Here is a 26,525-nt window from a genome sequence, read left to right on the forward strand (position 1 = left end):
CAAATTTCAGGGATTAGAAAGTGAATGGCTTAGATACGTATCTATAATTAGCACACTCACTAGGCAGGACAGCATTAATTTAGAAATAAAAAGGTGGTGGAACTACAATAGAATGTGGCAAAATAATAACATCAAAGTAGTGCTCTGAAGCATGTCAAAACTATTAGAATAATCGATACCATTCTGTAAAAATGGAAGGAGGTTTCAACTTATAAGGCTGAAAACTTATAAACCTAAAAATTGTATTTCTTATACTTAGTATATGTAATATGACTTTGTAAAAGGTTTTTTGTTATTTTTTTATTTTTTTGGTGGTACTGGGGTTCCTGGAAACTCTTCTACCTCCGGGCTACACCCCCAGACACCTATTTTTTTGTATTTTTATTTGGAAACAGGGTCTCTTAAGCCAGTGCGGCTGGCTTCAACCCTGCACGATCCTCCTGTCTCCAACTCCCAAGCACCGGGATTACAAGCATGCGCCACCACGCCCGGCAAAAGGTTTTATATATAGGATACTTTTTTATTATGCTTCCACTAGAGAAAATCTTAGCCAGGCATGGTGGTATGCATCTGTAATCCCAGATTACAGTGTGAGACAGGAGGATCTCAGGTTTGAGGCCAGCATATGGTATCTTAAAAGAGCTTGTTAATAAAAAAGAGAGTTGGGGTTGTAGCTCAGAGATAGAACATTCCTGTGTTCAATCGCCAGTAAGAGAGAATATGAGTGAATCTGAATCTCTCCAAAATATTTCTGGGGCATTTGTTTTGAGAGTAAAAATGTCATAAGTTTATATCAGAAGCATACTTTTCTATATAGGTATTTATGGTACAGTTTTAATTTCCAATAATAGTTATAGGATTATTCCTATGTATGTCACACAAAATATGTTTCATGGTGGGGTTTTATAAATTAGAAGTTATGTTTTTATGTTTTCCATTGGGTTCTTTTTTTAAACTAAATTTTATAAAAATTGTTGACTCATCTTTATTTGTATGACCCACATTATGTCCAGCTGGAAAGACCTTACTCTGACTTCTATTCAAGTATATTTTACTGCTTTGCATTCCAATGCTAAATCATAACTATAAACCTACAAGAAATGTTATGGCTAAAAGAAAGAACATCACAACATGTTAAGAGCCCTCTTTTACCACTTAAAATTTCTAGTTGTGAGCCAGGACATTTCTAACTGGTAAATTCAGTGTTATATGTGGGTGCCCTAAATGTTATCAGATTTTATTTAAAGGTTTTTGTTTACCAAGATAAGGACTTTGAAAAACAACCACAAATTCCAGTAGAAAACTATATTAGAATTGTTTTATTAATTAATCTAGTAGAGTGAAGTTAGATGATGTAGTCTCGTGCCCTGTTTCTGAAACTTAGACTTTGTATAATTTGAGACAAGTCAGTATCTATGGGCCTCAGTTTCTTAATCTATAAAAATGAAGATAATCCTTACTTCAGACATTTAGACAGTGAGTAGAATCAGCTTTGAAAAGTGTAATATACTAAACAAGTGAAATGGATTACCACCACTTTCAAGAAGAAACCTCACCCTGTATCTTGAATAGTAATAATGGATTGGCACATACTTGAATTGTCATCAGTTTAAAAACTAGACTTTTTTGACTCATCCATATATAAATATTATCCAAAATTGGGGGATTCCCTGCTAAGTGTCTCAGTTGAAATCTGATTCGTTAAGTCCAAGCACCAAAGCAAGGGCACATCACCTGATCTCAGCCCACTGAACACCTTTGGTCTTAAGGCTTGACGGGCAGCATCAGGGCCTACAAATGGGGCCATAGCTCAGTGATAGAGCACTTGCCTAGCATGTGCAGGCCTGGGTTCCATCCCTAGAAACATGCACACACAAAAGACCTAGAGATAGATAAAACTGGCCATACGACTGCATTCTACAGTGGACTGTGAGGGGAAGTGGTAGGTGCACCTTCATGAACATGAATGACACTAAGAGCAAAGGCATTCTAGTTCTCCTTCAAATAAATTTGAAAAATAAACCTGTCTCTACTGCATTGCATTCTCTAAATCATTATAAATTATTTAGACAGAAACATTTCCCATAAGTCTTCTTGAATAATGTTAGAAGAAATTCTCTCTCTTTAAAACATGAATTTTACTTTAAATTCACAGTGGCAATTAGCAAAACAATTAAAAAATCCCAAGTTATTTTTTCATTTAATTGAACTCCAAAAGAGTGAGTATGCATGTGTATGCACATCATACACATATTCACAAATATTGGGCCAGGACACACATCTTGTCAATAAAATTTTCTTTAAATCACTCATCCTAGTGGGATTGCCGGCTGATATTTTTATGATCAATAAATTGTTAAATTAATGCAATTGTGAGGGTGGGAATAAATATTAATCATATCAGCTGACTGTCCTATGGTCTGGATCTATTTACATTGGAAATTCAACACTTGATGTTATCTTGTAACCGTGATAGAATTTCATGTTTCTCATCTAGTCATAAGCACATATTTTGTGCTGTACAATTGGGGGGTGTCTCAGTGCAGTTACTCGGCTTATGCCCCATGAAAGCTGGCTATGCTCTCCCAAGGCCTACAGTAAACTGCGTCAATCTAAGAGCTGCAAAAGACTCAGACTGTGGAGATTCCATAAGGGCTACAAGTCAAGAAGGGGAAAGTACCAAATCCCTCATGCATATGTAACACCAGATGGAGATTTAAAAAATAATTTTTTTTACAACAGGGAATTGAAAAGCAGCCAGTCTGGATGTAGTAGCTTCATATAGGAGTGTCTCAGTCTGTTTAGGCTGCTATAACAAATAATATACGCTATTGTTATAGCTTATAAACAACAGGTAGCTTACAAACAACAGAATTTATTTCTCATAGTTCTGGGGGCTGGAAAGCTTAAGATCAAGTTATCTACAGATTCTGTGTCTGGTAGGCCTACTTCCTAGCTCCCTGGCTCATGCATGATACTTTCTTGCTATATTCTTCCATGATGGAAAGGTCAGGAGAATTCTCTGGGGTCTTATAAAGGTTCTAATCCCATTTCTGAAGATTCTTCCCTCACAATATAACTATCTCCCACAGACCCCACCTCCAAGTATTGTCACATTGGGGATTAGGTTTCAATTTATGAATTTTTTTTTTGGAGGGTGTAACTGGGTGTGGTGGTCTGCACCTCTATTCCCAGTACTTTGGAGGCTGAAACAGAATTGCAGATTAAAAGCCAGCCCCCAACAATTTAGCATGACCCTCAGCAACTTAGCAAGACCCTGTTTCAAAATAAAAACAAAATACGGCTTTGAGTATAGCTCAGAGATAGAGTGCCCCAGTACTATACAACAACAAACAAACAAACAAAACATTCAAACCACATCAGGGAAAAAAAATAAAACAAGGCCAGAACCCTCTGTTGTGGCCCTTTCACAGTCTTTTGTGATTCTCTGACTCTGGAACCCTGTCTCCTCTCTAAAGTATGAGCATAATTAGGGCAGGACAGTGGCCAAAAAGTAGCTAATTATGGGTGTAGGAAAGGAAATGATAAATAAAGCCTTACAGTAAGATAAGAAAATCCAAGGGGAAGAAGAGAATTAAACTGAGAAGAAATTAACAAACACAACACCACAAAGTCAGATGATACTAGATACAAGATGGCTATCAAGAATAGAAAAGCCTGTCTCACTCTGATTTGCTGTATCTCAGTTTCAAAACTTTAATTCAGCAGAACCCAAATGCTGAGTTCCTGCTTTAAAAAAAAACTGGAGGTAGCTAGGGAGGATGAAATCCATATGTTTCCAATTCATTTACACAAAACTCATTGAAATTCAGCTCAGTGTAGGGCGATTGAATGTCATCTATGCCAATGCACGGCATAGTAATCGTTTTTAAGCCATTTTTGACGCTCCAGGAAGTCTCCAAGAATAAACAACATGAAGCCTCAAAGGCCTAACAGCGCATTCTGAAAGGGAAAGCCAAAAATATCTGAGCGAGAGTCTACTCTTCCAAATTCAACAGTCTGCTGTGAAAAATTCAAGGATATTTGATGATGCCCAGGACCCCAGGAAATGATGGTCAGGGCATGACAATTGGATAATATGTAGAGTCCTTACCAGCAAAGGGAATCAAAGGTCATGAATCAAAATCTAAATGGAACAGTTAACAAAATTCAAACAGAAGAGTGAGACTCTAGAAATAAACTGAGGTGGGTTGGAGAAAGAAAGGGAAAAAAATAATAGAAAAAGGTGGGGAGATAGGAGATCAGCAATGAAAAACAAATCTACTTTCAAAGAATAAAGTTTTAGAACTATGGTGTTAATTGGGTTAGATTATTTCTTATCTCAGTGCTCCATTGTATTTTATAGAGAGTTTAGACACAGCCAGCAGGCAGAGACAAACTTCTATAACCACAGAGAAGATGACAGAGAATATTTTTGCCATCCAGCAGCTCCAGGGTGGTCAGGGGAGAAAGGCCATGAATCATTAAGAGGGAAGAACCAAGAATGAGCTGAGATTCTGGTTTGCAAAGGCAATGATGCTGTTACAGATATATGTTAAGTTGAGATGTCTGGAGTACATCCAGGTGGTCCCATTAAAGAAGTGATCAGCTCTACATATTCAGATGTCATCAGTACATCAAAGCAACAATACAGAAACCCGAGAGTAGCTGAAAACTTTGAATGTTAATAGCTAATATATATTGTGTTTTTCAATGTGCTAGGAACTATTTTAAAGGCTCTATATGGATTACTTCATTAATCCTTACAACTGCCCTGTGAGCTAAGAACAATTATTATCTGAAGAAACAGAGATTAAAGGATTCTTCTCACTGAAACTGAACCATCCCAAAGACCATTGAATACCCAATGAATAAAGAAAGCTGTTCCTCCCACACTTGTAGCTTGAAACTGGTTCCATAGTATTTCACTTCAAGACATTAATCACAAAGGATGGTCAGACATTTTTTTAAGCCTCCAAAATGAAATACAAAGACCAGTGACAAACAAAGGTAGGAAATTCTTTTTTAAAAAAATATCTTAGCTGGGCATGGTGGCACACGCTTGTAATCTTAGCATTTGGGAGGTTAAGACCAGAGGATCATGGTTCATGGAAGGCCTCAGCTATTTAGGCCTGCCACAACTTAGACTCTGTTTCAAAATAAAGAAAAAAAAATAGAACAGGAGGTATAGCTTGGAGGTTGAATGCCCCTGGGTTCCAACTGCTGACCTGCAGAAAAAAGAAAAATCTTAAAACCCAGAGTTACATAGTAACAGAAATGAGGAACACCTCTTTCTATTATTTGTTTTTGATGTGCTAGGATTAAACCCAGAGGCATTTATCTCTGAGCTATACCCTTCGCCCTAACTTATTTTTTATTTGGAAATGGGGTCTTACTAAGTTACTAAGTTGCTGAGGGTCTCACTAAATTACTGAAGCTAGCTTCAAACCTGTAATCCTATTTCTGCCTCCTAAATTCTGAGATTACAGGTATGCACCACCATGCCTGGCTAATTTTGTCTTACAGTTTAGGTTATGACAATTTTTAGCAAAGGTTCACTGTTTGCTTGACTAGGATATAACCCTGTTACAATTTTTGTCAGTACTGTTTTGTATATGCCCACTATGTCAAGCTTGTTAATCATGTTACACACAGCTTTTCTTTTTTTTTTCTATCTATTTCTTTCTTTCTTTCTTTCTTTCTTTCTTTCTTTCTTTCTTTCCTTCTTTCTTTCTTTTTTTCTTTCTTTCTTTCTTTTTTTGTGGTACTGGGAACCCCTTCTCCGGGCTACACTCCCAGACCTATTTTGTGTTTTCTTTTTTATTTTGGAAACAGGGTCTCTTAAGCCAGCAAAGCTGGCTTCGAACCTTCGCAATCCTCCTGTCTCTGCCTCTCAAGCCCGGGGATTATACAAGCGTGCACCACCATGCCCGGCTAAACACAGCTTTTCTATCCATCCATACAGATTTATTTTTTATTGTATCAATTAGTGAGGTATGTAAGATATCCTAGTATTACGATTATTGTTTGTTTCTTCATATACCTCTGTCAGTTTTTCTTTATTCTAAAAAATTTGTCTTAAGTATACAAAAAATTTAGTCTGATTAAATATTTAATACTAAAGTCTTATAAAGTGAGCCTCTATTAATATCAGTACTTTTTATTTGTTATTAACATTACTAATTATCTTTACTAGTGTTTGTATAGTATACCTTTTCCTATTCTTTTACATTTAAACTGTTTCTAGCTGGGCATGGTGGCACACACTTGTAATCCCCGCATTTGGGAAGATTGGAGACAGGAGGATCGCACAGGTTCGAAGCCAGCCACACTGACTTAAGAGACTCTGTTTCCAAATATAAAAAGTATAAAAAAATAGGTCTGGGAGTATAGCCCGAAGGTAGAAGGGTTTCCAGGAACCCTAGTAACACACACACACACACACACACACACACACACACACACACCTGTTTCTAATCTGTTTTGTATGTGTCTCTTCTTAACAGAATATAGGTGAATTTGTATTTTTACCCAGTCTGATCATCTTTGTCATTTGGCTGATATATTTAGTCCATTTACATTTAATATAGTTAGTGATATATGTGGGTATAAAATCTATCATCTCTATATCCATGTTTATAGCCACACAATTCACAATACCCAAATTATATGACCAACCTTCCATGTCTAGCAACAGATGAATGGATAAAGAAAATGTTGTATGTGTGTGTGTGTGTGTATATATATATGTATATATATATATATATATATATATATGTATGTATGTATATATATATATATATATATGCACAATGGAATTTTACTCTGCCATAAAAACAAAATTATGTTATCTGCAGAAAAATAAATGGAACTAGAGAACATTATGCGAAAGTCAAGGGTCATATGTTTTCTCTCATATGTGGAAGTTAGAAAATAAAAAGCAAAAGGAACTTCAAAATAAAAAGAAGAGAGACCAGTACAATAGTGGACAGGAATCAGGGAAGGGGTGAAGGGAAGGGCAAAAGGAGGCTTGAGGAAGGAAACAGATCAATTACTATTGTATACATATATGAAGGTATCACTACCATCTTACTAGCATGTGTGGGGAAGGAGGAGGAGGTAGCAGAATGGGGCACAGAGAAAAACACCCAAGAAATGTTGTATGCATATACGAATGTATCACGTTGAATCTCAATCTGATTTTACTTAATTGCACGAATAAAATCTAACAAAATAAAAAATATATCATCTCACTAGGTGCTTTCTGTTATTACTTCTTTTTCATATTCTTTTTCCCTCTTAATTATTTTCATTTTTCCTCTTAATTTCAAAGTCATATGCACACATAATATTTCTCTGTTCAAGACATTCCTCCTTTCTTTTTAATCATAACACATTCCAAAAAAACAGCAGAGTACAAAGCAATTGAGGAGCTACAGCATTATGTCTGGCGCATACAGATTGCATGTCATCAATGAAAATTTTAAGATCCACCATTATATAAAACTAGGCTCCAGTATTCTCTTACTGTAATATTCTAGACAATGGAATCACCTCTTTGAGTTTCTTCATCTGTGAAATGGAATTGATATATCATTATAACCTTGCACCTTATCATAAATTTATGAGATTGATGTGAAGATAAAATCAGACATTAGAAAAAACATTAAACATTGATCCTAACACATGATATGTTTTCTGTCTTTTTCTACAGAAAACCTATATTCTTAGAGTCAATTAGACTTGGAAAGGCAAATTATCTTGTAAATGACTGGCCTTATTTATTTTACATTGATTCAATCAGCTTCAAATTCAGAGCCATAAGTCCGAGCCTGATGTTGGAACCAAGGTGTGTGTGTGTGTGTGTGTGTGTGTGTGTGTGTGTGTGTGTGCGCGCGCGCGCGTATATACGTGCTCAGGAACTTGGCCTACCAAAACCAGATACATTTCACATTACTTAACCTGCACTGCTCAGTTCTATAGAGTGACTAACACCTGAAAGCTGTGTTTCCCAGTGTCCTCAATCAGCTGTTTTCTTGATAGGTTTGACCAATGGGAAACAGCAGCAAGATTGTGCGTAGAAAGAACAATGCTCCGGGGTTGATTTTTTTCTGCTTGTCTAGGCCATCTTCCAGAGTTGTATATACTTGTTCCATTGCTCTGGCTTCCTCTGAATAGATACAGAGTATTTCTAGCTTTTACCCAGTGATTCCTGCCTTTGAGTTCTACAAACCTCCCTTAATTTCTCTAGTTTATGAGTGATAGCAACCTCCTGATGTTGCTATTGTGAGCCTCCTGCCTGAGCTTCCCAAGTCTCTGGGATAGACAGGCATACATCACCAGGTTTGGCTTTATTCTATTTTACGTTGTGTGGGACCCTGGGGATGAAACCCAGGGCTTTGAGAGCACGAAATGCATGCTCTAAGTCTAAGCTGAATCTACCATCCTGAACTCTATTCTAAATCACCTACAATGATGAAAAAAAAAGCCCATGTGGAACAAAAGCTCCAAATATTTGCATAAAATTTAATCCAAACCCACCATTTTGCAAGAACTGTATGGATGCTCTGATCTGCCCAATAGCCAATTGGGAATTGAGGTGGGAATTGCTATGATCAGTGACTCATCTTCCTGATGAATGAAAGGAGCATGCTCAAGGCCACATAGCCTTGCTCCTGTCCCAGCCCAAGGCAGGGCTCTGATGTCACCTCCCTCCTGCTTGGGCCCCAGTCTGTCCTGGCTCACTGACTTAAATGTCCTGAGGTGTCAGTGGCTGCCCTCACTGCCCACCACAGCATGATCCGCTACCTCTGTGCCTCAGTGTCCCTGTCACACTTCCGGGAACTGAAGCCTCTTACCCTCTGGCCTCCTGTCTGGCAAGCCTGAGGTCCCTCCATGTCCCCATCCAGAGGGTGAGAGCCTGGAATCAACAATGAGCTCATCTGCAAAGGCACTCTGTAAAATGCCTCTCGATTACCTTAGTAAAGCCACTCATTGAGCCCTTCCCCATTTCTTGTGCATGTATGCCCCTGCCATCTTGTACCCCTTTGAGATGTATGACTACAATGCACCAATAAAAAATGATTGATAAAATCAATGTTCAGCATACAGTAAGTGTTCAATAGGTGCCTGATACCACACTATGCTTTCCCTGGATTAAATGCATCTTCTTAAAAAATGAATACTTAAAATTAACACAAGGAAGTTACTTTGTCAAGGTAACCCCTTATTTTGCTTTTATTTTGGAGGTGCAAACTGGAGCAATGACTCGAATAAAAGGGCATACCCTCTCGCTGTGGAAATAATCAGAACCCCAGGATTACTTTTAAAGCCTCTCAGAAGGAGACTTAGTCTAGGACTTTATTATGCTTCTAGTTGCAAAATCTGTATAACATTATTACTACTTGAATGCCTCTGTGACTGAATTTTTTTTTCATTTTAAATATAAAATTTTTGTGAAAAGTATGCCCAATGTTTTCCCCCTTTCCCCACTTTCTTTAAATACATTTTATTCTATGTGACTTGGCTTGGAAACAGTTAACTGGTTCTATAATTTTCATTAGGTAAAAATAGATGGGCCTGGAAATGAAATTTAAAAAATTAAATACTTATAGTGGCTTCGTTTTTTCTAGTTGGAGCATGACTGAAATCTTGTGATAGTGTGTGTGAGAGTGTTTGTATTTAGGAGTGGATTAAAGTGGGATGCTCCCCTCTTTACCAACTGTGGCTTTTTATGCACTGACCCCAAGTGGTAACTATTAAACTACGAGCTACCTAGACACTCCAAGGAAAAGAGTTCATTGGAGTCATTGAATAACTGGAGGTATTGAGTGAGGTGTAACACTGTGAATGATATGAACATTTTTAGAGATGTTTAAACATAGAGTTGTTGATTGATTGATGAAATAGCTCTGAAACAATAAACATCACAAAATAAAAAAAGAGTTCCTTTCCTGCTCAAGTTATTTGCTCATTCTCTGAAAGAAAATAGAGATTGTCTACCTATCTTAATATTTGCTATTGCTAGGCAATCCCAGGAAAGTCTCTTCTATATATAGTTGCTCTTTAGTGATATCTGTCCTCTAAATGGGAAAGCGATCCCAAAAGGCCCAACGCGTGGGAGTACTGATAAAATGTCATCTAATATTTAAGACTGGAGGGAAATATCCTAGACCTAAGTTATTCTGGGAAGCTTTTAAGCCTTAGTTGTGCTACTTATTAAATTGTTTCACATGAGATATATTGAAATCTTTGTATAAAGAAAAATGCACTAAGAGGAATTACTTAAGAGCATTCTTACTTTTCCCCCTTTTGGAGACAGCTCCATTAATTGGTATTTCCCTTCCCAGCTGAAGCTGTACTCTTGTTTTATTTGTCTCAGTGCCTGTTTCATATTTTCACTTCCTTATTTTGAATGTTGACTCCTTTAATTACTTTGTTATACATGGGCCAAGAAGAATATTTTTCAGTCTAGCTCTGTGTGCCTGAAAAGCACAAAACAATTTCTCTAAATAATATCCCATTTGACACATTATTGGCTTATGCTGCTTTCCTTTAATCTAGGCCAATGTAGAGAAGGTTTTTCATCCATGGACGCAGGTCCCCAGAGCAGATTTGATCACATATGTATGTTCTACTCTGCTTCATGTGGCTGAAAGTCAAATGCTGATAATATTGTCTCCGTGTCTGAATTGCCAAGAAAGTTAAATGCATTCAAAAGGGATAACCTAAGAATGCTCAAAATATTCCAAAGTCAACAAGTATTTACTGCACTATCTACGATAGGCCAGGCACTGTGCAAGGCAGCACAAGGATATAACTCCTAACTCAGAGTTCCATGGGGATTAGAATTCACTACTGTTCCTGACATGTAGTAATGCTCAGTTAAGGGTATCTCTTATTAAGAATCTGATGTCTAGCTGGGCGTGGTGGCGCACGCTTGTAATCCCAGCATTTCAGAGGCTGAGAATGAAGGATCACAGTTCATGGACAGCCTCAGCTACTTAGTGAGGCTCTTTGTAACTCAGTGAGACCCTGTTTCCAAATAAAGAATTAAAAAAAAAAATATGGCTGGGGTGTAGCTGGGAGGTAGAATGCTCCTGCATTCTATCCCTAGTACCAATAAAAAATTTTGATGTCTTATATCCAGGTCCTGGGTGTGCCATGCTGTAATGAATCAAGCTGGAATAAGTGTATATAATCCATAATCCTGCCCTTGCCTATTTTTGCTTCCATTGTTATCTACTGTAACCTAAAAGTTAGCCTATCTGCTTTACCTTTCTATCACTATTATTATCTATTACTATCATCTACCTATTACTAACAGGCTTATACACTTGAATCTTGATTTCTGCTATGCTCTGAATGAAGTCCCACCTCCTGAGGTGATGGTATTAGGAGGCGACTGGTCATAAGGTTGGAGCCCCAAGGCCGGCTGTGAAGAAGTGCGTCCTTACCAGAGGCCTCTCTATCAGTGCCTTGACTCGGGACTTGACAGCCCCCAGAAGTGTGAGAAATAAGTTTGTATGATCTATAAGCCACCCCATCTATAATGTTTTATTATAATTGACCAAACTGATTAAGACAGTTACAGTTACTGTTGTTTATCCCCTTATCTTTCTGTTTTATTTTGTTAAAATTTTATTGAGGCAATATAATTGAACATCTTAGTGAGATTCAATGTAATATATTCATATATGCAACTCTTAGTGGGTTTCCCTTCATACCTAACCTGTCCTCCCCTTTTCTTTCCCCATACATGTTATTGAGTTTGGTAGTGCTGATTATTAGGAACTGATAAAGCTTAAATATTTATTTTGTTTTGTATATCATTTTAATTATGCTTATTTAAATAATTTTTAAATGAAAATATTAAAATGATCACAAAATTTCCAAGTTACTCCATTCTCAATTCGCAGCACAATCTTTCTTTGTATAAGAAGGAAAGACATGCTAATTCTTATTTTTAGAATCCATTACAGAAAAACATACAAAATCTATCTTATATTTCTAACAGTCTGCCTGAGGAGTGATGCAGGATCTTTTTCGTGGAGTCATCTCTTCAATAATGCAGCAGTGTCTAATGAAGTTGCCTTTCAATATCTAACATCCATTCTATTCTATGACTAGTTTGATGATAATTTTATATATTGTGTCTCCTTGTCCTAATAGTGACAACAGCTAACATCTAACCTTGACTTTAACTTTAGCCTGGTACTATGAAGCTTTACCTCTTTGGATCCTCCCTTCGTTTCTTGTTCACTTAGTACTAAAGCTTAGTATGATTCAGTGAACCATCAGCACAGCTAGAAATAGGCAGAAGTAGTGTTTAAGTCCAGGTAACTGAACACCAAAGCTGTGTTTTTCAGTGCTAGGTCATGTCGCCTGAGCCCTGGAACCTACATGTTACTCACCCAATAAAAGGGTCCATCTGTATGGCACCTTTATGGTACCAATGCACACATACCTTTGTACCCTACACACTAAAGATGAATGGCCTAAGATAAAGAATTAAAAAGAATGGCCATTCCAGGCATGGTGGCGCATGCTTGTAATCCCTGCGCATGGGAGGTGGAGACAGGAGGATCGCGCTGGTTCGAAGCCAGCCTCGCTGACTTAAGAGACCCTGTTTCCAAATAAAAACATAAAATAGGTCTGGGAGTGTAGCTCAGAGGTAGAAGGGTTTCCAGGAACCCCAGTACCACCAAAATAAATAAATAAATAAATAAATAAATAAATAAATAGAATGGCCACTACATGGAACAGCCAGCAAGCATCTTAACAAGGACAATTGTGTGATCAGGGAGAGAAACAGCAGCTTTATAAGATATAAGGGCTCCCTACCTGGTTTTCCTGGTTGTTCCACATGGACTCTGGAAAGAATTAAAATAAAAATAAAAAAAAGAGTCCTAGTTTTTATGAGCAAGTAGACAGAAAAAAGGCCACCCCTTGGATGTTTACTGTGAAGAAACTGTTCTAGAGTAGAAGAAAACTTTGCTTAAAAAACTGAAAGGCAGTAAGTGAGAGTCAACAGCAAGGGAGATTGTCTGGGAGTGAGGGGTGGTGAGCAGGGGAGAGTGTGAAACGGAGGTCAGCCGCCACCACAAAGCGGCCTCCCTCCGCCACGGCGGCTGATGGGCAGCCTGTCAGCTTGCCAACTCTTTGTCTTCAGAAGGCTGCTGAGGTCCAGTGGTAACCCTGGGTGTTCTTTTTTTTTTCCTATCCCCCTCCCTCCACCGATTACCCTGCAAGGTACTCTCAAGCTGTAACCAAGTAAACCCTGAGCAACGGTCTCAGCAGGAAGATGTTGTTTCTATCCCAGAGGACATATGGCTTCAAGACAAAGATGGGCTCAATTTGCATTTCTGTCGACAACCAGCTTTAAGTGCCCCTGAAACCAACCCCTGACGTGGCCATTCTGGCAGAAGTTTGGGCACCGTCTCCCTAACTACTTCCTTACTCTGTGAGTTACAGTCACCAGATGCCACAGAGAAACTGCTGGGTCAGCCTATTTCTTTCTTTCTCTTTTCTCTCTTTATCCAGAAGCAACTGGATGGTATGGAGGATGGACAGCAGTAAGCCTCTTCGTTGAGAAACTTCCCAGCTGCTCTATGTAGTGGCCATTCTCTTCTTTATTTGGGGCCTTTCATCTTCGGTGTGTGGGGGCCAAAAGTATATGTGTGTTGGTACCATTAAGCTGTCGTACAGATGGAACAAGATGGAAGGTATTGTGCTCACCAGAATTCTTCAGGAAGGTTGGGAAAAACTTGATATGATAGCAGCTAGGGGCTTGGTCAGCTTGGGTATGAGTAGACCTGTTCTTATTTGTCTACTGAATCACAGGACCTTTGCACTAGCTGCCTCACCAAGGTTGAGGGGACATGACATTGGAACCAGTTTATGAGAACTGAACCACATCACTCACTGATTCTGTGACCTTGGACAAGTTATTTGATCAGCCACACCCTGATTTTTCTCCCTCCTATAATTAGATATAATAAAAGTAGTTTCCTTTCAGGTAGTGAAAATGAAATGAGTATACATGTAAAGCCAGTGTGTAGTGCCCAGGAACTACATACAAATGTTCCCCTCTTCTGTCTTAGATGTGTGAACTTTCATTGTTTCTTCAAATTTCATTCTAAGTGACACTTTCCGGGGGACTCCTTCCCATCTTGTAGATCAGTTGCTTTGGAAATGTCCTCAGAGAATTCTGTGCTCCGTTTGCCACCATATACTTGCTAGTGCGATGGTTTGATGACGTTTACCCTCCCACGAGGCTGTGAGCATCACATGCTCAGTGTCTGGCACAGGGTCTAGAACACAGTAGGTTCACAACAAATTTTTGCCAAATATATGAGTGAGTGATTGACACGGAAAAATTCTTAAAAGTAGCTAAATCAGTTAAGTTTTATTGAACTCTACAAAAATATATTGAGCACTAACTCTGTACTGGGAACTGGTTGGGCAGATATGGAGAAGATGGCTCTTGCCCTCGGGGATTTCTAGTGAGAGGTCGACAGCTATATAGCAGAAAAGTCACAGCACCCTGGGATGAAGCCTACTAAGCCATGTCCCCCTGACAATGAGCAGGTATGAGTGGCAGTGGTCATTTTTTATTCACCGAGGGTTCCAGAAGCATAGTAAGTGACTAATAGATGTATACATGGCAGCATCTGCTCTGTAGAGAAGCAAGAAAATGCATAAATAAAATAGGATGATCAGAAGAATTCTAATTCTTTTTTAAAAAAATAACCATTTGCATTTCCTCGGAGCTTTATAGCTTTATAGCTACACATCAGTTTTCTTTTATGGTCTTCTGGACCACTGCATAATTTGTATCCCCAGTTCACTAGATGGGAGAAAATCTGCAACTCTCCCAAGAACCCAGTCTGGAACCCAATCCCAGACTCTTCTTCTCCTACACACCCTGGCTTCCTAGGACCCAGTAAAAAAGGTGAGATGAGAGGTGTGACCTGAGCCCTAAGCCAGCCTTGCCTCCCGGCGTGAAGTATGTGTGCCTCTCAGGTCTGCGGTGGTTCAGGATCCTGCCCCCACTATCCTGTTTCTCCTAGAGCAGAAGTGATGAGCTTTGTCCCTTGGGATGCATGCTGTTAGGCCTCCAAGGCACTTCTGCTGAATCCCAGCCTATATCCCCACTACTGAAGTGGGGAAATGGAAAGGCCCCTAGACATGCTTCCCAACAAGGAGGCCTAGGCCTCGGAAGGAAGTCTATGGTCCTCTCACTTCTACCAAAGGGAAACCTCCTTGGGCTCAGTTTCCAGGGCTCAGACAACTGTAGCTTCCATTCTTTTTCAGGAACCTTAATTCTAGGAACTGTAGAATCTGGCAGTCACCTCTAAAAGTTCTCCCTATATGTTCTCCCAGAATTATTGGGATGTCCTCATGGGAATTCCTGAGGCCTTTGTGGGTATTGCAGAGGTCCTCAGGGAGCTGAGCTTAGTTCAGAGTTCTCTGGAGACTCCATCTTTAAATGAGGTTGTTCATTTCCTTTGTCCAGGCACCACAGATTCCCACCACCTCTTCCTTGTTAATTATGTAACCATGCTTCAAGGCTGGCCTTTGGAAAGTGCTGGACTAGAGACAGGGTGGAGTGCCCCAGAGCCATGGTCTCTCACCCCAACTGATTCCAGTGTCCCCTTGTGATACTCTTTTCAGGCCAGGAGACACACGACAAATGCCCTGCCATGAGATGACAGGCTCTCATTACAGGTGCCAGCCTCCCCTTCTTTGTCTCATGGTAGGGCTCAGAGTTGGCATGGCCACAGTGCAGTCTGGCACCTGATGGAGTGGGGGTCTCTCGGCAACAAGCCTACCTGTCAAGCGCTTCTGGGATTAGAGGCGCCCATTGCCAAGTCCCCCCTCTGGAAGAACCTGATGGGTGGGCATGCTGCCAAGAGGCAGAGCTCAAAGCCTTTCTGTGCATGTGCTTCTCAGACCCCAACTGGCTACTCAGCCATTTGGCCAGACACCAACTTTCCCAGCAGTGTTTCTGAGCTCTGCCCATCTTTAGCTTGGCTATATAGAACATACCCACTATCAAATCCTATCAAATTTTCTTTATATGCAGGAGGCAGACCCTGAAGCTGTTCCTTGGGTTTTTCCATATCTTTCCTCTACCTTAACTGTCCTCTCTCTCCCCTCCACCAACCATGTTAATGATACGAGACTGGTTTTCTTCTTTCAAAACAAAGCCCCTGTTCTGGGTGGATGTTCCAAGTCAGAAAGCCTGGTTGTGTTTTATCCCAGGCCATTGGCTGGGCATGCACATGCTTTTTGTATTTGGTAAGTGACAGTATTTGCTAAAGCTGATTGCCACAGCAGGCAGAACAGAGACAAGACTAGAGAAAACATGTGTCGGTAACATATGCCGTGGGCTTTTCTTCTTTGCTGGGAGGACTGACACTTCCTACAGGAAGAAGTAATTATTTTACATGTGCATAGATTACACTGGAATGAAAAAAAAAAGGAGGGGAGGAATTGCTGGTTTATACGTCAAAGAAGAAATACATATACATTCTAGCTCCCCTTCTTACTACTATGTGACCCACAGAAAATCATTAGGCCTGTTAACTTCACCTACCACCAGCAGACAAAGGTCAACTCTCAGGTTCGGTGTGAGGATCAAACTACAAAATGCATGTGGAATCCACCTCGTGCTGGCTCTCAGAGTTCTGCTCTTTGCTCATCCCAGGCTCAGCTTGCCACAAGGAGACACAGCTTACATAGCCAGGTAGCTCACCTGTGCCGGCATGGTCATTGTCAAGTAGAAGCCACGGTGACTCTGGGCAATCCTGGATAGTTCTGGAACCACTTAGAACCTCAGAATTTACTTCATGTATTTTCATGCAGCCACAAAGAAAGAGCCTGAAAGTGTGCCTTGGGGAAGCAGAACTAAATGGAACTCAGATTCCTGCATTTAAAGGAATTTTTGCTTTGGTCATTGGTGGAAAATCAAAAGAACTGGGTGACGCACATTGAGATGGAGCTGGCAAGCCCCTCTGGTGTCTTGCTGTACACTCAGAAGTCCCTGCAATGCATGACCACCACTTTATTCATTTTTCCGTCTGAACCAGCCCTCTTCTCCCCACGCTGAAGCTGGACTTATCCTGCACTCTATGCATTACCATGATTTTCTCCAGCTGCTTTTCCCAGAGCAAAGTATCTCCCCAACCTTTCCTCTGTACCTGTTTCTGTTAGCAACAAAGATTTCTTTCAAATAACAACAAATTGTTCCGTCTCTCTTGACATAGGCTCACAGGATGGTGTGTACGGGCTGCATGCTGAGTGAATGAATGATGGCTGCTTCCATTTACTGAGCTCATACTTTGTCCTCAAGATCCTGCCAAACGATCTACAACAATTCCAGTAACCCCCACTCTTATCTTACAACTGAAATCTAGACATTTTAAATTACTTAAAATCACAAAGTGGAGAAATAGAGAAGTTGATGACCACAAATTAGCACATCTTTAGAGCCCAAAGGTTTTTTTTGTTTTGTTTTGTTTTTTTTTGGTGGTACTGGGGTTCCTGGAAGCTACACTCCCAGACCTATTTTTACATTTTTATTTGGAAACAAGGTCTCCTAAGCCAGCGTGCAGCTGGATTCGAGCCTGCGCGATCCTCCTGTCTCTGCCTCCCAAGCACAGGGATTACAAGCGTGCGCCACCACGCCCGGCTAAGTTTAACCTCTGCATATACTGAATGAATAAATATTAAAGCTCGAGAGAACTTTGCCAACATTCCCACATCTGGCACCCCTGATCCTTGCTCTCTCTTCTACTTTTTTTTTTTTTTTTTTTTTTGCAGGTCTGGGGATGGAACCCAGAGGCATTTGACCTCCAAGATACACCCCCTGCCCTATTTTTCATTCTTTATTTTGAAACAGGGTCTCACTGAGTTACAAAGAGCCTCACTAAGTAGCTGAGGCTGTCCGTGAACCGCGATCCTCGAGTCTCAGCCTCCCAAATGCTGGGATTACAAGCGTGCGCCACCACACCTGGCTTGCTCTGTCTTCTAAAGTTTCAGTCCTGCTCCTCTCCTAATATAGAAGTGATCTTCTATCCTCTTTTCTATGATTTAGTACATTATCTTATCCTCTGGTTCTTACAGATGGGTGCTCATTTTTTCCTCTCTATCCTGTCCCTTCAAGTCTCTATCACTGAGCCCCAAGGTGCCCTGCTAGGGTGGGTGTAGAGACAGGTATCCAAACCTAAACCAAGGAACTGGGTAAGTCCTTACTGCCAGTTCTCACAATGCCAACCTCCTGCCTTCTTGCTTGTCTCCTCCTAAATCCTCATCACTGTAGTTGGGCTTCTGCCCCCTAGTGCCCATCGTTGTCCTTGCACCCTCCAGATACTCCCTCCTGCTCCTGAGCTGCACTCCTTCCCACTCTCTTCACATAGCCCAGCCCCCAGCCTCCTCGCCAGAGGCAGGCCAAGCTCCTGACCCCGGCTCCTCCTGATCTGCCCCAACTGTTGCAGTGAGTCAGGCCAAGGTGCCTCTGACATTGCAGAACACATCTAGCCCAGCCGCCACTGCAGGCTCCAGATTGTGTCAAGGTCCCTGACTAGACACACCAGAGCTGACACTCAGGGCCAGTGCCGTTCCACCATACCATGCTGTCTCCTTTCCCCGTCTGTATTTTCCCCTTGCTTTCTCTTTCTTCTTCACCCACACCTTTTTAATTTAAGTTTTAACATCTGTTCTCTCTTAGTCCATTATTTCTGTGACATTTGGATTATGTTGAATTTCCATTTCCATTTAAGACCTATCCATTTTTCTTACTTAAAAAACACATTTTGAATCTGCTTTAGAAAAATTATATAACTTTTTTAAAAAATTGAATGTGATGTTGTCTTTCTTGTACCTTTCCTGATTTCTCTTTCCTGCTTCTTTAGGAGCAGAAACTATTTTCTTCCTCTAAATAGTTTTACTTCTTCTATTATCTGTACACTATAATATCAGGCCTGTAATCTAACAACACATTTTTGCTTATTATTTGTGAAACTAGTACTTTTAAAATACAAATTAAGAGACTGGTGGCTTTAGTTCAACTCCTGATTTTATCTTGCAGGGAAAATCCTTTTTGTTTTCTGGTACTTTTATTGACTTTGCTGAAAAAAAAAATCATAGAAAGGGAGAGGGCAGGAGAAGGAAAACTCCATGTGTGATAGTGGCTCATGCTCAGAATTTCTGCAGTGTGTTAAATTTTTGTTCACAGGGCCACCTGCAAAGAGCACTATAGCCAGGTCAAGCCTCTGAACTTGGTCCTTCCACATCTCACAACCTTTGAAGCATCCAAGGAGTGACTAGGGAGGCTGAACCAAAAGAATCACAAATTTGAGATCAGCCTCAGCAACTTACTAAGATCTCATTTCAAAATAAAAAGGACCAGGGATATAGCTCAGTTGTAGAGCTCTTATGTAGAATGTGCAAGGACCTGGATTCAATATCCAGCAGCATAAAAATAATTTTTAAAAAGTAACGAGCTATTTTAGTCAGCATTCTCACTGCTGTGGCCCAAAAACCTGACCACAACAACTTGGAGGAAGGAGATTTACTTGCTCACAGTTCTGAAGAGTTCAGGGGTCCAGTCCATGTTAGGTGGGATAAAATCTGCAGAGCTCAGTGCATGGCACAGGGAGCAGAGAGAACGTGCGCAATGGCTCTGTTCTCACAGAACCAGAAGCAAGAGGGCAAGCAAGGGGATTCAAGGACACAAGCACAGTCCCCAAAGCCACACTCCCAAGACCCTCTTCAGGCCATATCTCACCTACCTGGGTTATCATCTAATAAATTCATTGCAATGGATTTATTCATGGGTGAGATTACAACCCTCATGACTTAATTATATTAACTCTGAACATGAGCTCTTTCAGAGGACATCCTATATCTAACTAAAACACCAACAAATACTCAAGGTCCTTACTGGAGTAATGGGCATAAAGACCCAGGTCACCTGAGGAAAAGAAGTTATATTAATGGAAAGAACAATAGTGAATATTTAAGGAGCATTTATAATATACTAGGTATTGGGCCGAGCACTTTATTTTGATTAGCTTGCTCATTTGTCTCCTCTCGGGAAAGCTGTCTTCTCCTTATATCACCTCACAGATGAAGAAATTGAAACTTAGGGGATAAGTGACTTGTCTAGGCTTACACAGCTGGTAAACAGCCCAGCTAGATGTCAAGGGCAAGAGGACTAGCTGCTGAGCTAGTGCTCAAATTATATAGAAATACTTAAAGAAATTCACTTTTTAAAACAGAGTGGTGGTGGACGTTAAACAGAGTGTAATCCCAGCATTTGGGAGACTGAACAGGAGGATAACGGTTCATGGACAGCCTCAGATAGTTATTGAAGCCCTTTGCAACTTAGTGAGGCCCTGTTTCAAAATAAAGAATAAAAAATAGGACAGGGGTGTGGCTCAGAGGTCAAATGCCCCTGGGTTCCATCCCCAGACCCACAAAAAAAAATAAATAAATAAAAGCAACCAGCCATACTTTAGAATTAAGATGAACCCAAAGGGCTGAAATCCTAGAGGATCCAACTATTGTCAGATAGTATGAAATTATCATCTTCTCTCTGAACTCTTCAGGTTCTGATATTTTTAAGACTTAGCCTTCTAAATTGATAATATTGTACTCAAAACTTTAAACATTTTGGGCTGGATAATTCTTTGTTGTAAAGAGCTTTACTGTTCAATGTAAGATGTTTCATGGCCTCTAACCACAGAAGATACCCAAGACCTCTCCTTCTAAGCTAGATTCATTGACATTCCTTGAACCAACAAACTCTCGGTTGCTAGGCAAGGCCCTAACCACCGAGCTCCTTTTCTCCACCTCCTGCATGGTGGAATTCTCCTTTAGTACTGCATCCCTTGCTGGTACTCAAATTCTCTCCTTTATTTCCTCCTTAGATCAAAGTTGTTATGGCTCCATACTGTGACCAATTTTTTTGTGTTTTTCCATTTTCTGCAGTTTTCTTAACCTTGAACTATAGCATTATTTGGTATTGCCAAATACCAAATAATACCAAATGGCATTGCTCCGTTATGCCATTAAATGCATAATATTGTAAATATTCTTTTTCCATGTTACACACAAAGAATGAAAACTCCTAGGTTCACACATTAGAGTATCCACAGTGTACAGTGTCACAAGTGTAAGCGCATGCAAGTGCACACACACACAAACACACACACATGCACGGAGAGGTATCTTCATTGGCATCTTGCTTTGTTTTTATTCTTTTGCTGATCTTCACCCTATAAGCCTTTTGTATGCTAAGCAAGGCCCTTCCCACTGAGATACTTCTATTTTAGGGTGAACTCACTTGTAAGGAAGTTTCCTTTTCTGCCTGTGGGCTGAGCTCCTCTTGATGGAATTCACCAGCAGTGCCTCAGCTGTTGATGGGTCTCCATCTCTTTCCTTCTTTATTTTTCCTTCCTTCCTTCCTCCCTTCCTTCCTTTCTTTCCTTTTCTTTTCTTATTAGGTTGAGGTTGTCATGGCTCCATACTGTGGCCTTTCTTTAGTATTTTTCCATTTTCCATTGTTTGCCTAAACCTTGAGTACATTCTTTAACCATTCTTTTATTTTTAAACATTTTTAAACACCTTTCTTATCATATGAAACCATAAAAAGTTTTCAACAGTTGCACTTAGAGGGTCCTTGTTTTTATGAAGTTGAACTATAATATTACTTGGCAACACATGACATTACCACTTTTTGTAATTAAGTATATTAAATTATAAATATACTTTTACCATAGTGTACACTAAGAATTAAAACCCTACATAAATGGTACATTCATAGTGGAGTTTATCTTCTTTATTTGAAATGGAATCAGTCTACCACAAATGCATATTCATTTCATACATTTCCTATAATTTGAGTTTACTATTGGTTCATGTTAATTATGCACAACAGTTGTACTCAGTGTGATGTACTGTAGAAACATGTCACACAATTTGGCTGATTTCATTCCCTACTATCCCCCCCGTTTCCTGTCTGCTCACCCTGAAAAGGTGTTGATTCTGTCCAAGACTTTTGTACCTCTTTTGAGATGATTATGTGTTTTTCGTACCTCAGTCCATCTATGTGGTGAATTGCACTTGTTAATTTGCCTGTGTTGAGTCATCCTTGCACTCCTGGAATGAAATCAATTTGATCCTGAGGTTCAATCATCTTGATATGTTATTGAGTATGATTAATTAATAATGTGTTATACATATTTTTATCTGGGCTCATCAATGACATTGGTCTGTAGTTTACTTTCTCTGATGTATCTTTATCTACTTTAAGAATCAGGGCAATACCGGCTTTTCTATTTCATGGAATAATTTGAGGAGAATTGACATTAGTTCTTTTTAGGTCTGATAGAATTCAGCTGAAACTCCCTCCAGCCCTGGGCTTTTCTTTGTTGGATGGTTATTACTCCTTCAGTATCACTGTACATTACTATCTGTTTAGGTTTTCTGTATCACGTAGGTTCACTTTTGATACGTCATGATACGTGCCTAGAAAGTTATCCATTTCTTTAGGCTTTCAAACTTATTGAAGTATTAGTTTTCAAAATAATCCCTAAAGTCCTTAGATTTTTTTTTAATGCCTATGATGACAATTCTTTTTTGTAATCACTAGTTTTGCTAATTTGAGTCTTCTCTGTTTTGGTTAGTTTAGTTAAGGGCTTGCCAATCCTGTTTATATTTTTATAGAATCAACAATTTATTTCGCTGATCCTTTTTTTATCTTCTATTTCATTAATTTTGGCTCTGATCTTATTTTCTTCTACTGGTGTTAGAATGGGTTTGTTCTTATTTTATAGGACCTTGACATACATTATTAAGTTGTTGATTTGAAATATTTCTGGCTTTTAATGTAGGCACTCATAGCTACAAACTTGCCTCTATGTTTCCCTTTAGAGATCTATGTTTAAGCCTTTAATTCATCGTGTGTGTGTGTGTGTGTGTGTGTGTGTGTGTGTGTGTGTATGATGTGAGCTTATGGTCCAGTTTCCTTCTTGTACAAGTGAATGTCCAGTTTCCCCAACACCATTTGTGGAAGAGACTGTCCTTGACCTGTGTGTGTCCTTGGCTCCTTCATAAAAGGTCAGTGGGACCCTCATATATGGATTTTTGTGGGTTCATTTTATTCCAGTGTTCTATGTGTCTGTCTAACTGCCAATACTGTTTTGTTTACTGTAGCTTTGTAATTTTTTTAAATCAGGCAGTATAAGACCTGAAGCTTTGTGGAGTCTAAATATAGAGTATAGTTACCAGAATGGGGGAGGAGACATAATAAAAAGATATTTGTCCAAAGGTACAATTTTGCAGTTATAAAGAATTTATAAATCTGAAGTCTAAAATACAATATGAGAGCCACAGTAATAATATTTTGTTATATTCTGGCAATTTACCAATTTAGTTGATTTTAAGAAATCTTACCACAAAAAAAGAAAAAAGAAAGAGACAATTATATGAGGAGATATAGATATATATATATATAACTGTTAATTTGACAATAGTAATTAATTCACTACAGATTATCAAAATATGCTATACATCTAAAATATAGGCAATACACTTTAATGTATCAAAGACATATAAAAATAAAAAATCACCAAACTAATAGAATGATATGTAAGCATAAGTCTTTTTAACCTTGGAATGTTCAAGAGTTTTTAGATGTGACAAAAGAAGCATAAGCAACCAAATATAGATAAAGTATATTTGATGAAAATTAAAATAGTTTGTGCAGGCCGGGCGTGGTGGCACACGCTTGTAATCCCCGCGCTTGGGAGGCAGAGACAGGAGGATCGCGCAGGTTGGAAGCCAGCCGCGCACGCTGGCTTAGGAACCCTGTTTCCAAATAAAAATGTAAAAATAGGTCTGGGAGTGTAGCCCAGAGGTAGAAGGGCTTCCAGGAACCCCAGTACCACCCCCCACAAAAAATAGTTTGTGCATCGGATGATACTAGATTGTGAGCTGAGTGTGGAGACTCATGCTTGTCATCCCAGTACTTAAAAGGCTGAGACAGGAGGATTTCAGATTCACTGCCAGTCTATGCAACCTAGTGAGGCCCTCCACAACTTGGTGAGACCCTGTTTCAAAATATAAAGAATAAAAAATAGAGATGGAGATGTAGCTCCGAAGTAGAATGCCCTGGGTTCGATCCCCAGATATGCACACACACACACACACACAATGTGAAATGACCATGAAAATCACAAAAGAAAACCCCTTTGCACCTGCTAGGATGGCTATAATTAAGACATTGCAAAGAGTAAATTTTGAAAATACTGTAGGAAAATAGGAATCCTGATACCTTATGGATGTCAAATAATGCAGCAGTATGGGAAAGAGTCTGGTGCCCCTCAAAACGTAGAACAGAGTAGCCATAAGACCCAGTTGTTTTGTTTCTTATACATAAGGGAATTAAAGTCAAACTTTTAGACATTAATAGGAGCATTATTCACTATTGCCAGATGGTGAAAAGAATCCATCAGTTAAGAAATTCATGAATAAAATATGATACATTCATACAGTGGGATACTATTCAGTCACAAAAAAGGAACTGAGTCCCTATGTGCATTATAACACCCTTTGTCTTGCCTTGAACCTAAGACCTATTGCCTTAAACCTGATCATTGCCCCTGAACTGCTTCTCTGACCTTGGAAGCATTTCCTTGTAAAGTGGTGTGAGCTACCTTTGAGTCCTGCTCCTTTAGGTCGAATGCATCTGCAGTGCATTACCTCTTACTGGTCCTTACTCTCCCACTTTTCTTTCTTCTTTAGGCTGAGATTGGCAGGGCTCTACACTGTGACCTGTATTTTACTTGTTTTTTCTTTTCCTTAAGCTTTGGGTGCCTTTTTTAAACTAAAAAAAAAAAAGCGGCTTTTCTTATCATATGAAACCATAAAGGACTTTCATCAGTTTCTTTTGCTCTGTCTGATGCGGGTGGTAGGGTGTCCTGGTCTCTATGAAGTTGAACTATAGCAGTATTTAAAACATATGGCATCACCACTTTAAGTCATAAAGAGCATTAAATTGTAAACAGACTTTATTACATTACACACTAATAATTAAAACTCCCAACTCAGTGGAACAAACACTCATTCTCTGGTACAAGCGATTTAAGACACTTATAATATCTTTCCTTTGTAAAACCTTAAAGCTAGAAGGGGATATTGATGGGATCGCCATAATGAATCTTTAACTTTACCAATAGCACAATAGTCTTTACAATAGTCTTCTTTGGAAAAGAGACTCCAATGGTGGATCATTATCCCTGGTTACTTCTCTTTCTGTAAAAAGCCTTGTGGAGAACATTGAATGACAAATTAGCATGGAGAGTCAGGGTCAAAATTCCCAAGAGCTACTACAGGAAAGGAAAAAAATCCGGAGGTCATTTGCAGCCCCTTTACTTATGAAGACAACCTAACTTCATTTTCCTTTAGAATATTTGTTCAAAGACAGGAAGCATACCTGGAGGTGTTTGAGAGGTATCATTTTTTAAGATCATTCGTATACAAGATCGACATTTATAGAAAGCTAAGTTCAATTTATCACCCATTTGGGGACAGGTATTGTGCTAAACACATTATTACCTCCTTGCTTGCCTTATCAGGATGAAAACCAGGACTTCTCACATGCTAGGAGAGTAACCTACCATTGAGCTCTCTTCCCAGCTTGTAGATGAAGTTTCTCTAATCTTCTACCTGAGGATACAGCTTCCCTGTTGCTGCAGCTTTTGCTGATTTCTGGGTCTTCCTTCCTGTGTCTTTAGGTCGAGATGTCCATCTGAAAATATTTCTCATGTTGTTCTGTTGAAATTGTACTACTTCGAAATGTTAAACTTCACCAAGTATAGTGTGCATGTATGTCCCTATCACATTGAACTATATTATGAACTATATTGGTGAATAAAAGTATACTTAAAATGTTAAAGCTTTGGCCGGGCATGGTGGCACACGCTTGTAATCCCCGCGCTTGGGAGGCGGAGACAGGAGGATCGCACAGGTTCGAAGCCAGCCGCACTGGCTTAAGAGACCCTGTTTCCAAATAAAAAAGTATAAAATAGATCTAGGAGTGTAGATCCCAGGAACCCCAGTACCACCAAATATATATATTAAGGTTTTGCAAGGAAAATACAAAACAAAATTTACAAAAGCAAATAAAATCCAATTTCTAAGTTAATATTACTCAAGTAAGTCCTAAGTAAGCTTGTTAAATGTGATGATTGAATAAGAAAATATTTATAAAGCACTTGCAGCATCTATCATATAGAAAATGATCAATAAACATTAGCTGTTGTTGCCAGTATTCTTCATTTTGAATTGTTGAAAACTTAATGAAGATATATTGGTTTGTTAAGAATTTACTAGTGTCTAAGTAATAGAGGGGTTTACAATAAAAAATGAATCTCCAGAAAAAAAAAATCTATATCAAAATTTAGAAAGGGGCATCTTTCTATAGTTTTGAAAGGTTTAAAGATTGATGATGCTAG

This window comes from Muscardinus avellanarius (assembly GCF_963383645.1).
Source record: "Muscardinus avellanarius genome assembly, chromosome: 13".
NCBI lineage: Eukaryota > Metazoa > Chordata > Mammalia > Rodentia > Gliridae > Muscardinus > Muscardinus avellanarius.